General features: G+C 42.3%; 1 protein-coding gene across 4 annotated transcripts in view; it reads left to right on the forward strand.

Moving 5' to 3' along the window:
- The window catches only part of LOC139750881 (gem-associated protein 8-like), a 68,673-nt gene that overhangs the window by 10,184 nt on the left and 45,376 nt on the right, over positions 1 to 13,113 (forward strand). The gene's annotated exons all lie outside the window — the stretch shown is intronic.

The following is a 13,113-nucleotide window of genomic DNA, read 5'->3' on the forward strand; positions in this document are numbered from 1 at the left end:
GAATTTGTTTAGAATTGTAGATTTTATTGAGTAAGATGAATCTGGTGCGTAAGATGAGTTTTTTGCCATGGAAGTCCCATAACCAAATATTCTTCCAGCTTTAAACCCCCAACACATGAGGGAAGTGCTTTGAATTACTGGAAAAGTGTGAGCATGAATAATTTAGACACAAATCCTAACTTAACCAAACCAACTTTACTCAGCCCAATACATATCAAGGGGTCTCACCCCTATGATTCCCACCCAACCAAACTTCCCATAAGAGCATCCATTGCTTTGCCATGTTAATGGGCAGTGTTTGCATTTCCAGTTGTCAATAGTTGTTCCATTATATTTTCTGAACATGTTGAGGAGTTTCATGTTATAGATTTTTCTTTTCCTTATTGCTCGTCCCACCTTAGCAATTTAGCATCTGGAACAAATGAACAACAGCAGCATTTGCGTCTATCCACTCCCAAGTTCTCACACCAAAAGAAGAGCCTTCCATCAACAGCAAAGCCCCACAGATTGTTCTGTGATTTACCTTAAATGCATCTTATGCTCTCATTCAGCCCTTTGACAGCAAGTTGATCCAACACATACCATGTTAGTCCAGTTTATGTCATGCATGCCTTTCTCTGTACTGAATGTTCAAGGTTCAAATACCCCAAACCCTTCTTCATTCCATCCTAGATCTTCTTGGTCACACCAGAAATTTGTTACAAGTATAACAAATATCGCACCCCCAGCTGTGGGGAAGACTGTAAGTACACTCATCTCAAAGCCTCAATAGATAATGCTTTTATCATAAAAATTACCAAGGGAGTATTTTCTAAACAGAGAAGAGGTAGTAAAAGCTTTGTGGAAGATGAAAGCCGGCAAGGCAGCAGGTTTGGATGGTATTGCAGTGGAATTTATTAAAAAAGGGGGTGACTGTATTGTTGACTGGTTGGTAAGGTTATTTAATGTATGTAAGATTCATGGTGAGATGCCTGAGGATTGGCGGAATGCTTGCATAGTGCCATTGTACAAAGGCAAAGGGGATAAGAGTGAGTGCTCAAATTACAGAGGTATAAGTTTGTTGAGTATTCCTGGTAAATTATATGGGAGGGTATTGATTGAGAGGGTGAAGGCATGTACAGAGCATCAGATTGGGGAAGAGCAGTATGGTTTCAGAAGTGGTAGAGGATGTGTGGATCAGTTTGAAGAATGTATGTGAGAAATATTTAGAAAAGCAAATGGATTTGTATGTAGCATTTATGGATCTGGAGAAGGCATATGATAGAGTTGATAGAGATGCTCTGTGGAAGGTACTAAGAATATATGGTGTGGGAGGGAAGTTGTTAGAAGCAGTGAAAAGTTTTTATCGAGGATGTAAGGCATGTGTAAGTGTAGGAAGAGAGGAAAGTGATTGGTTCTCAGTGAATGTAGGTTTGTGGCAGGGGTGTGTGATGTCTCGATGGTTGTTTGATTTGTTTATGGATGGGGTTGTTAGGGAGGTGAATGCAAGAGTTTTGGAAAGAGGGGCAAGTATGAAGTCTGTTGTAGATGAGGGAGCTTGGGAAGTGAGTCAGTTGTTGTTCGCTGATGATACAGCGCTGGTGGCTGATTCATGTGAGAAAGTGCAGAAGCTGGTGACTGAGTTTGGTAAAATGTGTGAAAGAAGAAAGTTAAGAGTAAATGTGAATAAGAGCAAGGTTATTAGGTACAGTAGGGTTGAGGGTCAAGTCAATTGGGAGGTAAGTTTGAATGGAGAAAAACTGGAGGAAGTGAAGTGTTTTAGATATCTGGGAGTGGATCTGGCAGCGGATGGAACCATGGAAGCGGATAAGAATCATAGGGTGGGAGAGGGGGCGAAAATCCTGGGAGCCTTGAAGAATGTTTGGAAGTCGAGAACATTATCTCGGAAAGCAAAAATGGGTATGTTTGAAGGAATAGTGGTTCCAACAATGTTGTATGGTTGCGAGGCGTGGGCTATGGATAGAGTTGTGCGCATGAGGGTGGATGTGCTGGAAATGAGATGTTTGAGGACAATGTGTGGTGTGAGGTGGTTTGATCGAGTAAGTAATATAAGGGTAAGAGAGATGTGTGGAAATAAAAAGAGTGTGGTTGAGAGAGCAGAAGAGGGTGTTTTGAAATGGTTTGGGCACATGGAGAGAATGAGTGAGGAAAGATTGACCAAGAGGATATATGTGTCAGAGGTGGAGGGAACGAGGAGAAGGGGGAGACCAAATTGGAGGTGGAAAGATGGAGTGAAAAAGATTGTGAGTGATTGGGGCCTGAACATGCAGGAGGGTGAAAGGTGGGCAAGGAATAGAGTGAATTGGATCGATGTGGTATACCGGGGTCGATGTGCTGTCAATGGATTGAATCAGGGCATGTGAAGCGTCTAGGGTAAACCATGGAAAGTTCTGTGGGGCCTCGATGTGGAAAGGGAGCTGTGGTTTCGGTGCATTATTACATGACAGCTTGAGACTGAGTGTGAATGAATGGGGCCTTTGTTGTCTTTTCCTAGCGCTACCTCACACACATGAGGGAGAGGGGGATGTTATTCCATGTGTGGCGAGGTGGCGATGGGAATGAATAAAGGCAGACAGTATGAATTATGTACATGTGTATATATGTATATGTCTGTGTGTGTATATGTATGTGTACATTGAGATGTATAGGTATGTATATTTGCGTGTGTGGACGTGTATGTATATACATGTGTATGGGGGTGGGTTGGGCCATTTCTTTCGTCTGTTTCCTTGCGCTACCTTGCAAACGCGGGAGACAGCGACAAAGCAAAATAAAAATAAAAATGATACCAAGGGCGTAAGAAAAGTGAGAAATGTATAGTTAAACAACCATAATAGTGAGACATTTAGAAAATACTGTAACCAAAATTGATAACAGTGGAGGTGCAAGAAGGAGAAAGAAGGAAACTCACCTTAGAAATGATAATAGACATACAGGAAGATTTGAACACAATAGAAGATTGCATAACGAAAACCAGTACCAAAGAAATTTATACTGTAATGAACATGGCCTTCAAAACAGTTGAGAAAAAGGGAAATTAATGGATATGCATCACGAGAACAAAACATTGAATTGCTTGAGTATGAAGTATGTAGATTGTAGTATTTAGAAATCACATATCAGCTTCAACATAAGACCAAAACAGAATGATGGCATGAACCACTATTGGCAAGAATATGGAAGTATTGAAAGAGGATACCAAGAGGGAATGGGAGTCGCAACAATTATTAGCCAGGATATGCTGCCTGCAGACACACATTGAAACAGTGGAATCTCTTTTCATTGGAGAACCAAATAAGGAAAGTCCAGGCAGAAATGGGATTAAAACACCAATGAAAACACAACTTGGTTGAGATGAAGGGGCCTTGAAAAATCGTGAATAATCTAGCTCTAAACAAGAAATATTACAACAAATGTAATGAGTACATAGTTTAATAAGTGCATAGTGCCATTGTACAAAGGGAAAGGGGATGAAGGTGAGTGCTCAAATTGCGGAGGTATAAAGTTGTTGAGTAATCCTAGGAAATTATATGGGAGGGTATTGATTGAGAGTGTAAAGGCATGTACAGAGCATCGTATTGGGGAAGTGGTAGAGGATGTGTGGATTAGGTGTTTGCTTTAAAGAATGTATGTGGAAATACTTAGAAAAAAGATGTATTTGTATGTAGCATTAATGGATCTGGAGAAGGCATATGATAAAGTTGATGGAGATGCTCTGTGGAAGGTCTTAAGAGTATATGGTGTGGGAGGTAGGTTGATAGAAGCAGTGAAAAGTTTTTATCGAGTATGTAAGGCATGGGTACGAGTAGGAAGAGAGGAAAGTGATTGGTTCCCAGTGAATGTTGGTTTGCAGCTGGAGTGCATGATGTCTCCATGGTTGTTTAATTTGTTTAAGGATGGGGTTGTTAGGGAGGTGAGTGCTAGAGTTTTGGAGAGAGGGGCAAGTATGCAGTCTGTTGTGGATGATTGGGCTTGGGAAGTGAGTCAGTTGTTGTTTGCTTAAGGTACAGCACTGGTGGCTGATTCAGGTGAGAAACTGCAGAAGTTGGTTACTAAGTTTGGTAAAGTGTGTGAAAGAAGGAAGCTGATAGTAAATGTAAATAAGAGAAAGGTTATTAGGTTCAGTAGGGTTGATTGACAAGTAAATTGGGAGGTAAGTTTGAATGGAGAAAAACTGGAGGAAGTGAAGTGTTTTAGATATCTGGGAGTGAATTTGGCAGCGGATGGAACCATGGAAGCAGAAGTGAGTCACAGAATGGGGGAGGGGGCGAAGGTTCTGGGAGCATTTAAGAATTTGTGGAAGGTGAGAACATTATCTTAGCAAAAATGGGTATGTTTGAAGGAATAGTTGTTCCAACAATGTTATATGGTTGCGAGGAGGTTGGATGTGTTGGAAATGAAATGTTTGAGGACAGTATGTGGTGTGAGGTGGTTTGATCGAGTAAGTAATGAAAGGGTAAGAGAGATGTGTGGTAATAAAAAGAGTGTGGTTGAGAGAGCAGAAGAGAATGTATTGAAATGGTTTGGTCTCATGGAGAGAATGAGTGAGGAAAGATTGACCAAGAGGATATGTGTGTCAGAGGTGGAGGGGACGAGGAGAAGGAGGAGACCAAATTAGAGGTGGAGGGATGGAGTGAAAAAGATTTTGAGTGATCAGGGCCATAAGATACAGGAAGGTGAAAGGCGTACAAGGAATAGAGTGAATTGGAACGATGTGGTATACAGGGGTGGATGTGCTGTCAGTGGATTGAACCAGGGCATTTGAAATGTCTGGGGTAAACCATATATACATGTGTACATATGTATATGTCTGTGTATGTATATGTATGTATACTTTGAAATGTATAGGTATTTATATGTGCATGTGTGGGCGTTTATGTATATATGTGTGTATGTGGGTGTGTTGGGCCATTCTTTTGTCTGTTTCCTTGCACTACCTTGCTAATGCGGGAGACAGCAACTAAGTATAATGAAAATAATAATAATACTATTTTAAGAGCGGGGGGAGCGGGGGGCCAGAAATCCTCCCCTCCTTGTATTAACTTTCTAAAATGGGAAACAGAAGAAGGAGTCACGCGGGGAGTGCTCATCCTCCTCGAAGGCTCAGAGTGGGGTGCCTAAATGTGTGTGGATGTAACCAAGATGTGAAAAAAGGAGAGATAGGTAGTATGTTTGAGGAAAGGAACCTGGATGTTTTGGCTCTGAGTGAAACGAAGCTCAAGGGTAAAGGGGAAGAGTGGTTTGGGAATGTCTGGGGAGTAAGTCAGGGGTTAGTGAGAGGACAAGAGCAAGGGAAGGAGTAGCAATACTCCCGAAACAGGAGTTGTGGGAGTATGTGATAGAGTGTAAGAAAGTAAATTCTCGATTAATATGGGTAAAACTGAAAGTTGATGGAGAGAGGTGGGTGATTATTGGTGCATATGCACCTGGGCATGAGAAGAAAGATCAAGAGAGGCAAGTGTTTTGGGAGCAGCTGAATGAGTGTGTTAGTGGTTTTGATGCACGAGACCGGGTTATAGTGATGGGTGATTTGAATGCAAAGGTGAGTAATGTGGCAGTTGAGGGAATAATTGGTATACATGGGGTGTTCAGTGTTGTAAATGGAAATGGTGAAGAGCTTGTAGATTTATGTGCTGAAAAAGGACTGATGATTGGGAATACCTGGTTTAAAAAGCGAGATATACATAAGTATACTTATGTAAGTAGGAGAGATGGCCAGAGAGCGTTATTGGATTACGTGTTAATTGACAGGCGTGCGAAAGAGAGACTTTTGGATGTTAATGTGCTGAGAGGTGCAACTGGAGGGATGTCTGATCATTATCTTGTGGAGGCTAAGGTGAAGATTTGTATGGGTTTTCAGAAAAGAAGAGTGAATGTTGGGGTGAAGAGGGTGGTGAGAGTAAGTGAGCTTGAGAAGGAGACCTGTGTGAGGAAGTACCAGGAGAGACTGAGTACAGAATGGAAAAAGGTGAGAACAATGGAAGCAAGGGGAGTGGGGGAGGAATGGGATGTATTTAGGGAATCAGTGATGGATTGCGCAAAAGATGCTTGTGGCATGAGAAGAGTGGGAGGTGGGTTGATTAGAAAGGGTAGTGAGTGGTGGGATGAAGAAGTAAGAGTATTAGTGAAAGAGAAGAGAGAGGCATTTGGACAATTTTTGCAGGGAAAAAATGCAATTGAGTGGGAGATGTATAAAAGAAAGAGACAGGAGGTCAAGAGAAAGGTGCAAGAGGTGAAAAAAAGGGCAAATGAGATTTGGGGTGAGAGAGTATCATTAAATTTTAGGGAGAATAAAAAGATGTTCTGGAAGGAGTTAAATAAAGTGCGTAAGACAAGGGAGCAAATGGGAACTTCAGTGAAGGGCGCAAATGGGGAGGTGATAACAAGTAGTGGTGATGTGAGAAGGAGATGGAGTGAGTATTTTGAAGGTTTGTTGAATGTGTTTGATGATAGAGTGGCAGATATAGGGTGTTTTGGTCGAGGTGGTGTGCAAAGTGAGAGGGTTAGGGAAAATGATTTGGTAAACAGAGAAGAGGTAGTGAAAGCTTTGCGGAAGATGAAAGCCGGCAAGGCAGCAGGTTTGGATGGTATTGCAGTGGAATTTATTAAAAAAGGGGGTGACTGTATTGTTGACTGGTTGGTAAGGTTATTTAATGTATGTATGACTCATGGTGAGGTGCCTGAGGATTGGCGGAATGCGTGCATAGTGCCATTGTACAAAGGCAAAGGGGATAAGAGTGAGTGCTCAAATTACAGAGGTATAAGTTTGTTGAGTATTCCTGGTAAATTATATGCGAGGGTATTGATTGAGAGGGTGAAGGCATGTACAGAGCATCAGATTGGGGAAGAGCAGTGTGGTTTCAGAAGTGGTAGAGGATGTGTGGATCAGGTGTTTGCTTTGAAGAATGTATGTGAGAAATACTTAGAAAAGCAAATGGATTTGTATGTAGCATTTATGGATCTGGAGAAGGCATATGATAGAGTTGATAGAGATGCTCTGTGGAAGGTATTAAGAATATATGGTGTGGGAGGAAAGTTGTTAGAAGCAGTGAAAAGTTTTTATCGAGGATGTAAGGCATGTGTACGTGTAGGAAGAGAGGAAAGTGATTGGTTCTCAGTGAATGTAGGTTTGCGGCAGGGGTGTGTGATGTCTCCATGGTTGTTTAATTTGTTTATGGATGGGGTTGTTAGGGAGGTAAATGCAAGAGTTTTGGAAAGAGGGGCAAGTATGAAGTCTGTTGGGGATGAGAGAGCTTGGGAAGTGAGTCAGTTGTTGTTTGCTGATGATACAGCGCTGGTGGCTGATTCATGTGAGAAACTGCAGAAGGTGGTGACTGAGTTTGGTAAAGTGTGTGGAAGAAGAAAGTTAAGAGTAAATGTGAATAAGAGCAAGGTTATTAGGTACAGTAGGGTTGAGGGTCAAGTCAATTGGGAGGTGAGTTTGAATGGAGAAAAACTGGAGGAAGTGAAGTGTTTTAGATATCTGGGAGTGGATCTGGCAGCGGATGGAACCATGGAATCGGAAGTGGATCATAGGGTGGGGGAGGGGGCGAAAATTCTGGGGGCCTTGAAGAATGTGTGGAAGTCGAGAACATTATCTCGGAAAGCAAAAATGGGTATGTTTGAAGGAATAGTGGTTCCAACAATGTTGTATGGTTGCGAGGCGTGGGCTATGGATAGAGTTGTGCGCAGGAGGATGGATGTGCTGGAAATGAGATGTTTGAGGACAATGTGTGGTGTGAGGTGGTTTGATCGAGTGAGTAACGTAAGGGTAAGAGAGATGTGTGGAAATAAAAAGAGCGTGGTTGAGAGAGCAGAAGAGGGTGTTTTGAAGTGGTTTGGGCACATGGAGAGAATGAGTGAGGAAAGATTGACCAAGAGGATATATGTGTCAGAGGTGGAGGGAACGAGGAGAAGAGGGAGACCAAATTGGAGGTGGAAAGATGGAGTGAAAAAGATTTTGTGTGATCGGGGCCTGAACATGCAGGAGGGTGAAAGGAGGGCAAGGAATAGAGTGAATTGGAGTGATGTGGTATACCGGGGTTGACGTGCTGTCAGTGGATTGAATCAAGGCATGTGAAGCGTCTGGGATAAACCATGGAAAGCTTTATAGGTATGTATATTTGCGTGTGTGGACGTATGTATATACATGTGTATGGGGGGGGTTGGGCCGTTTCTTTCGTCTGTTTCCTTGCGCTACCTCGCAAACGCGGGAGACAGCGACAAAGTATAAAAAAAAAATAATAAATTTTAAGAACCAGTGGAGGACAGTTAAAGGAATAATTAATCCTTGGAAAATGATGTGTATCGATATACAAAGATTAAGTAAGAACTCTAGAATCAGAATTGATTACATCCACAAATACACTTGGGACAGCAACCCAGTCCAGAATAATCTGACAGACGTGGCTCACTGAGAAAATTAGAGACAAAACAAACTTGGATCAGTTGGAAACATTCAGAGCAGATAGAACCTAACTCATACAAGGTAATATAGCAATGTATGTACCTAATAAGCCAGATGGAAAGGAAATAAGGTAAGCCACACTTAATTCAAATCAATTGTTGTGAGCATCACAACTATGAATAGACAAGTATACAGTGAAGGAAAATTTATGAAACTGGTATTTACTTATAACTGTTTTATCCAGGAATCAGAATCTGAATGTTGATTAGATCAATGTGGGGGCTATTTTATGTTTTCTTTTTTATATATATATATGGTATGCATCAGTGTGGTTTCAGAAGTGGTAGAGGATGTGTGGATCAGGTGTTTGCTTTGAAGAATGTATGTGAGACATACTTAGAAAAGCAAATGGATTTGTATGTAGCATTTATGGATCTGGAGAAGGCATATGATAGAGTTGATAGAGATGCTCTGTGGAAGGTATTAAGAATATATGGTGTGGAAGGCAAGTTGTTAGAAGCAGTGAAAAGTTTTTATCAAGGATGTAAGGCATGTGTACGTGTAGGAAGAGAGGAAAGTGATTGGTTCTCAGTGAATGTAGGTTTGCGGCAGGGGTGTGTGATGTTCTCCATGGTTGTTTAATTTGTTTGTGGATGGGGTTGTTAGGGAGGTGAATGCAAGAGTTTTGGAAAGAGGGGCAAGCATGAAGTCTGTTGGGGATGAGAGAGCTTGGGAAGTGAGTCAGTTGTTGTTCGCTGATGATTCAGCGCTGGTGGCTGATTCATGTGAGAAACTGCAGAAGCTGGTGACTGAGTTTGGTAAAGTGTGTGAAAGAAGAAAGTTAAGAGTAAATGTGAATAAGAGCAAGGTTATTAGGTACAGTAGGGTTGAGGGTCAAGTCAATTGGGAGGTGAGTTTGAATGGCGAAAAACTGGAGGAAGTGAAGTGTTTTAGATATCTGGGAGTGGATCTGGCAGCGGATGGAACCATGGAAGCGGAAGTGGATCATAGGGTGGGGGAGGGGGCGAAAATTCTGGGAGCCTTGAAGAATGTGTGGAAGTTGAGAACATTATCTCGGAAAGCAAAAATGGGTATGTTTGAAGGAATAGTGGTTCCAACAATGTTGTATGGTTGCGAGGCGTGGGCTATGGATAGAGTTGTGCGCAGGAGGATGGATGTGCTGGAAATGAGATGTTTGAGGACAATGTGTGGTGTGAGGTGGTTTGATCGAGTAAGTAATGTAAGGGTAAGAGAGATGTGTGGAAATAAAAAGAGTGTGGTTGAGAGAGCAGAAGAAGGTGTTTTGAAATGGTTTGGGCACATGGAGAGAATGAGTGAGGAAAGATTGACCAAGAGGATATATGTGTCGGAGGTGGAGGGAACGAGGAGAAGTGGGAGACCAAATTGGAGGTGGAAAGATGGAGTGAAAAAGATTTTGTGTGATCGGGGCCTGAACATGCAGGAGGGTGAAAGGAGGGCAAGGAATAGAGTGAATTGGAGCGATGTGGTATACCGGGGTTGACGTGCTGTCAGTGGATTGAATCAAGGCATGTGAAGCATCTGGGGTAAACCATGGAAAGCTGTGTAGGTATGTATATTTGCGTGTGTGGACGTATGTATATACATGTGTATGGGGGTGGGTTGGGCCATTTCTTTCGTCTGTTTCCTTGCGCTACCTCGCAAACGCGGGAGACAGCGACAAAGCAAAAAAAAAAAAAAAAAAGTGGTATGTGGAATTTATTAAAAAAGGGGGTGACTGTATTGTTGACTGGTTGGTAAGTTAATTTAATGTATGTATGATTCATGGTGAGGTGCCTGAGGATTGGCGGAATGCTTGCATAGTGCCATTTTACAAAGGCAAAGGGGATAAGAGTGAGTGCTCAAATTACAGAGGTATAAGTTTGATGAGTATTCCTGGTAAATTATATGGTAGGGTATTGATTGAGAGGGTGAAGGCATGTACAGAGCATCAGATTGGGGAAGAGCAGTGTGGTTTCAGAAGTGGTAGAGGATGTGTGGATCAGGTGTGTGCTTTGAAGAATGTATGTGAGAAATACCTAGAAAAGCAAATGGATTTGTATGTAGCATTTATGGATCTGGAGAAGGCATATGATAGAGTTGATAGAGATGCTCTGTAGAAGGTATTAAGAATATATGGTGTGGGAGGGAAGTTGTTAGAAGCAGTGAAAAGGTTTTATCGAGGATGTAAGGCATGTGTACGTGTAGGAAGAGAGGAAAGTGATTGGTTCTCAGTGAATGTAGGTTTGCGGCAGAGGTGTGTGATGTCTCCATGGTTGTTTAATTTGTTTATGGATGGGGTTGTTAGGGAGGTGAATGCAAGAGTTTTGGAAAGAGGGGCAAGTATGCAGTCTGTTGTGGATGAGAGAGCTTGAGAAGTGAGTCAGTTGTTGTTCACTAATGATACAGCGCTGGTGGCTGATTCATGTGAGAAACTGCAGAAGCTAGTGACTGAGTTTGGTAAAGTGTGTGAAAGAAGAAAGTTGAGAGTAAATGTGAATAAGAGTAAGGTTATTAGGTACAGTTGGGTTGAGGGTCAAGTAAATTGGGAGGTAAGTTTGGATGGTATTGCAGTGGAATTTATTAAAAAAGGGGGTGACTGTATTATTGACTGGTTGGTAAGGTTATTTAATGTATGTATGACTCATGGTGAGGTGCCTGAGGATTGGCGGAATGCGTGCATAGTGCCATTGTACAAAGGCAAAGGGGATAATAGTGAGTGCTCAAATTACAGAGGTATAAGTTTTTTGAGTATTCCTGGTAAATTATATTGGAGGGTATTGATTGAGAGGGTGAAGGCATGTACAGAGCATCAGATTGGGGAAGAGCAGTGTGGTTTCAGAAGTGGTAGAGGATGTGTGGATCAGGTGTTTGCTTTGAAGAATGTATGTGAGAAATACTTAGAAAAGCAAATGGATTTGTATGTAGCATTTATGGATCTGGAGAAGGCATATGATAGAGTTGAAGGCATATGATAGAGTTGATAGAGATGCTCTGTGGAAGGTATTAAGAATATATGGTGTGGGAGGCAAGTTGTTAGAAGCAGTGAAAAGTTTTTATCGAGGATGTAAGGCATGTGTACGTGTAGGAAGAGAGGAAAGTGATTGGTTCTCAGTGAATGTAGGTTTGTGGCAGGGGTGTGTGATGTCTCCATGGTTGTTTAATTTGTTTATGGATGGGGTTGTTAGGGGGTGAAAGCAAGAGTTTTGGAAAGAGGGGCAAGTATGAAGTCTGTTGGGGATGAGAGAGCTTGGTAAGTGAGTCAGTTGTTGTTCGCTGATGATACAGCGCTGGTGGCTGATTCATGTGAGAAAGTGCAGAAGCTGGTGACTGAGTTTGGTAAAGTGTGTGAAAGAAGAAAGTTAAGAGTAAATGTGAATAAGAGCAAGGTTATTAGGTACAGTAGGGTTGAGGGTCAAGTCAATTGGGAGGTAAGTTTGAATGGAGAAAAACAGGAGGAAGTAAAGTGTTTTAGATATCTGGGAGTGGATCTGGCAGCAGATGGAACCATGGAAGCGGAAGTAGATCATAGGGTGGGGGAGGGGGTGAAAATTCTGGGAGCCTTGAAGAATGTGTGGAAGTCGAGAACATTATCTCGGAAAGCAAAAATGGGTATGTTTGAAGGAATAGTGGTTCCAACAATGTTGTATGGTTGCGAGGCGTGGGCTATGGATAGAGTTGTGCGCAGGAGGATCGATGTGCTGGAAATGAGATGTTTGAGGACAATGTGTGGTGTGAGGTGGTTTGATCGAGTAAGTAACGTAAGGGTAAGAGAGAGGTGTGGAAATAAAAAAAGCGTGGTTGAGAGAGCAGAAGAGGGTGTTTTGAAATGGTTTGGGCACATGGAGAGAATGAGTGAGGAAAGATTGACCAAGAGGATATATTTGTCGGAGGTGGAGGGAACGAGGAGAAGTGGGAGACCAAATTGGAGGTGGGAAGATGGAGTGAAAAAGATTTTGAGTGATCGGGGCCTGAACATGCAGGAAGGTGAAAGGAGGGCAAGGAATAGAGTGAATTGGATCAATGTGGTATACCGGGTTGACGTGCTGTCAGTGGATTGAATCAGGGCATGTGAAGCGTCTGGGGTAAACCATGGAAAGCTGTGTAGGTATGTATATTTGCGTGTGTGGACGTATGTATATACATGTGTATGGGGGTGGGTTGGGCCACTTCTTTCGTCTGTTTCCTTGCGCTACCTTGCAAACGCGGGAGACAGCGACAAAGCAAGAAAAAAAAAAAGTTTGAATGGAGAAAAACTGGAGGAAGTGAAGTGTTTTAGATGTCTGGGAGTGGATTTGGCAGTGGATGGAACCATGGAAGCAGAAGTGAATCATAGGGTAGGGGAGGGGGCGAAAATTCTGGGAGCCTTGAAGAATGTGTGGAAGTCGAAAACATTATCTTGGAAAGCAAAAATGGGTATGTTTGAAGGAATAGTGGTTCCAACAATGTTGTATGGTTGCGAGGCGTGGGCTATGGATAGAGTTGTGCACAGGAGGGTGGATGTGCTGGAAATGAGATGTTTGAGGGCAATATGTGGTGTGAGGTGGTTTGATCGAGTAAGTAATGTAAGGGTAAGAGAGATGTGTGGTAATGAAAAGAGCGTGGTTGAGAGAGCAGAAGAGGGTGTTTTGAAATGGTTTGGTCACATGGAGAGAGTGAGTGAAGAAAGATTGACCAAGAGGATATAT

This window comes from Panulirus ornatus, chromosome 10 (assembly GCF_036320965.1).
Source record: "Panulirus ornatus isolate Po-2019 chromosome 10, ASM3632096v1, whole genome shotgun sequence".
In the NCBI taxonomy this organism is placed as follows: domain Eukaryota; kingdom Metazoa; phylum Arthropoda; class Malacostraca; order Decapoda; family Palinuridae; genus Panulirus; species Panulirus ornatus.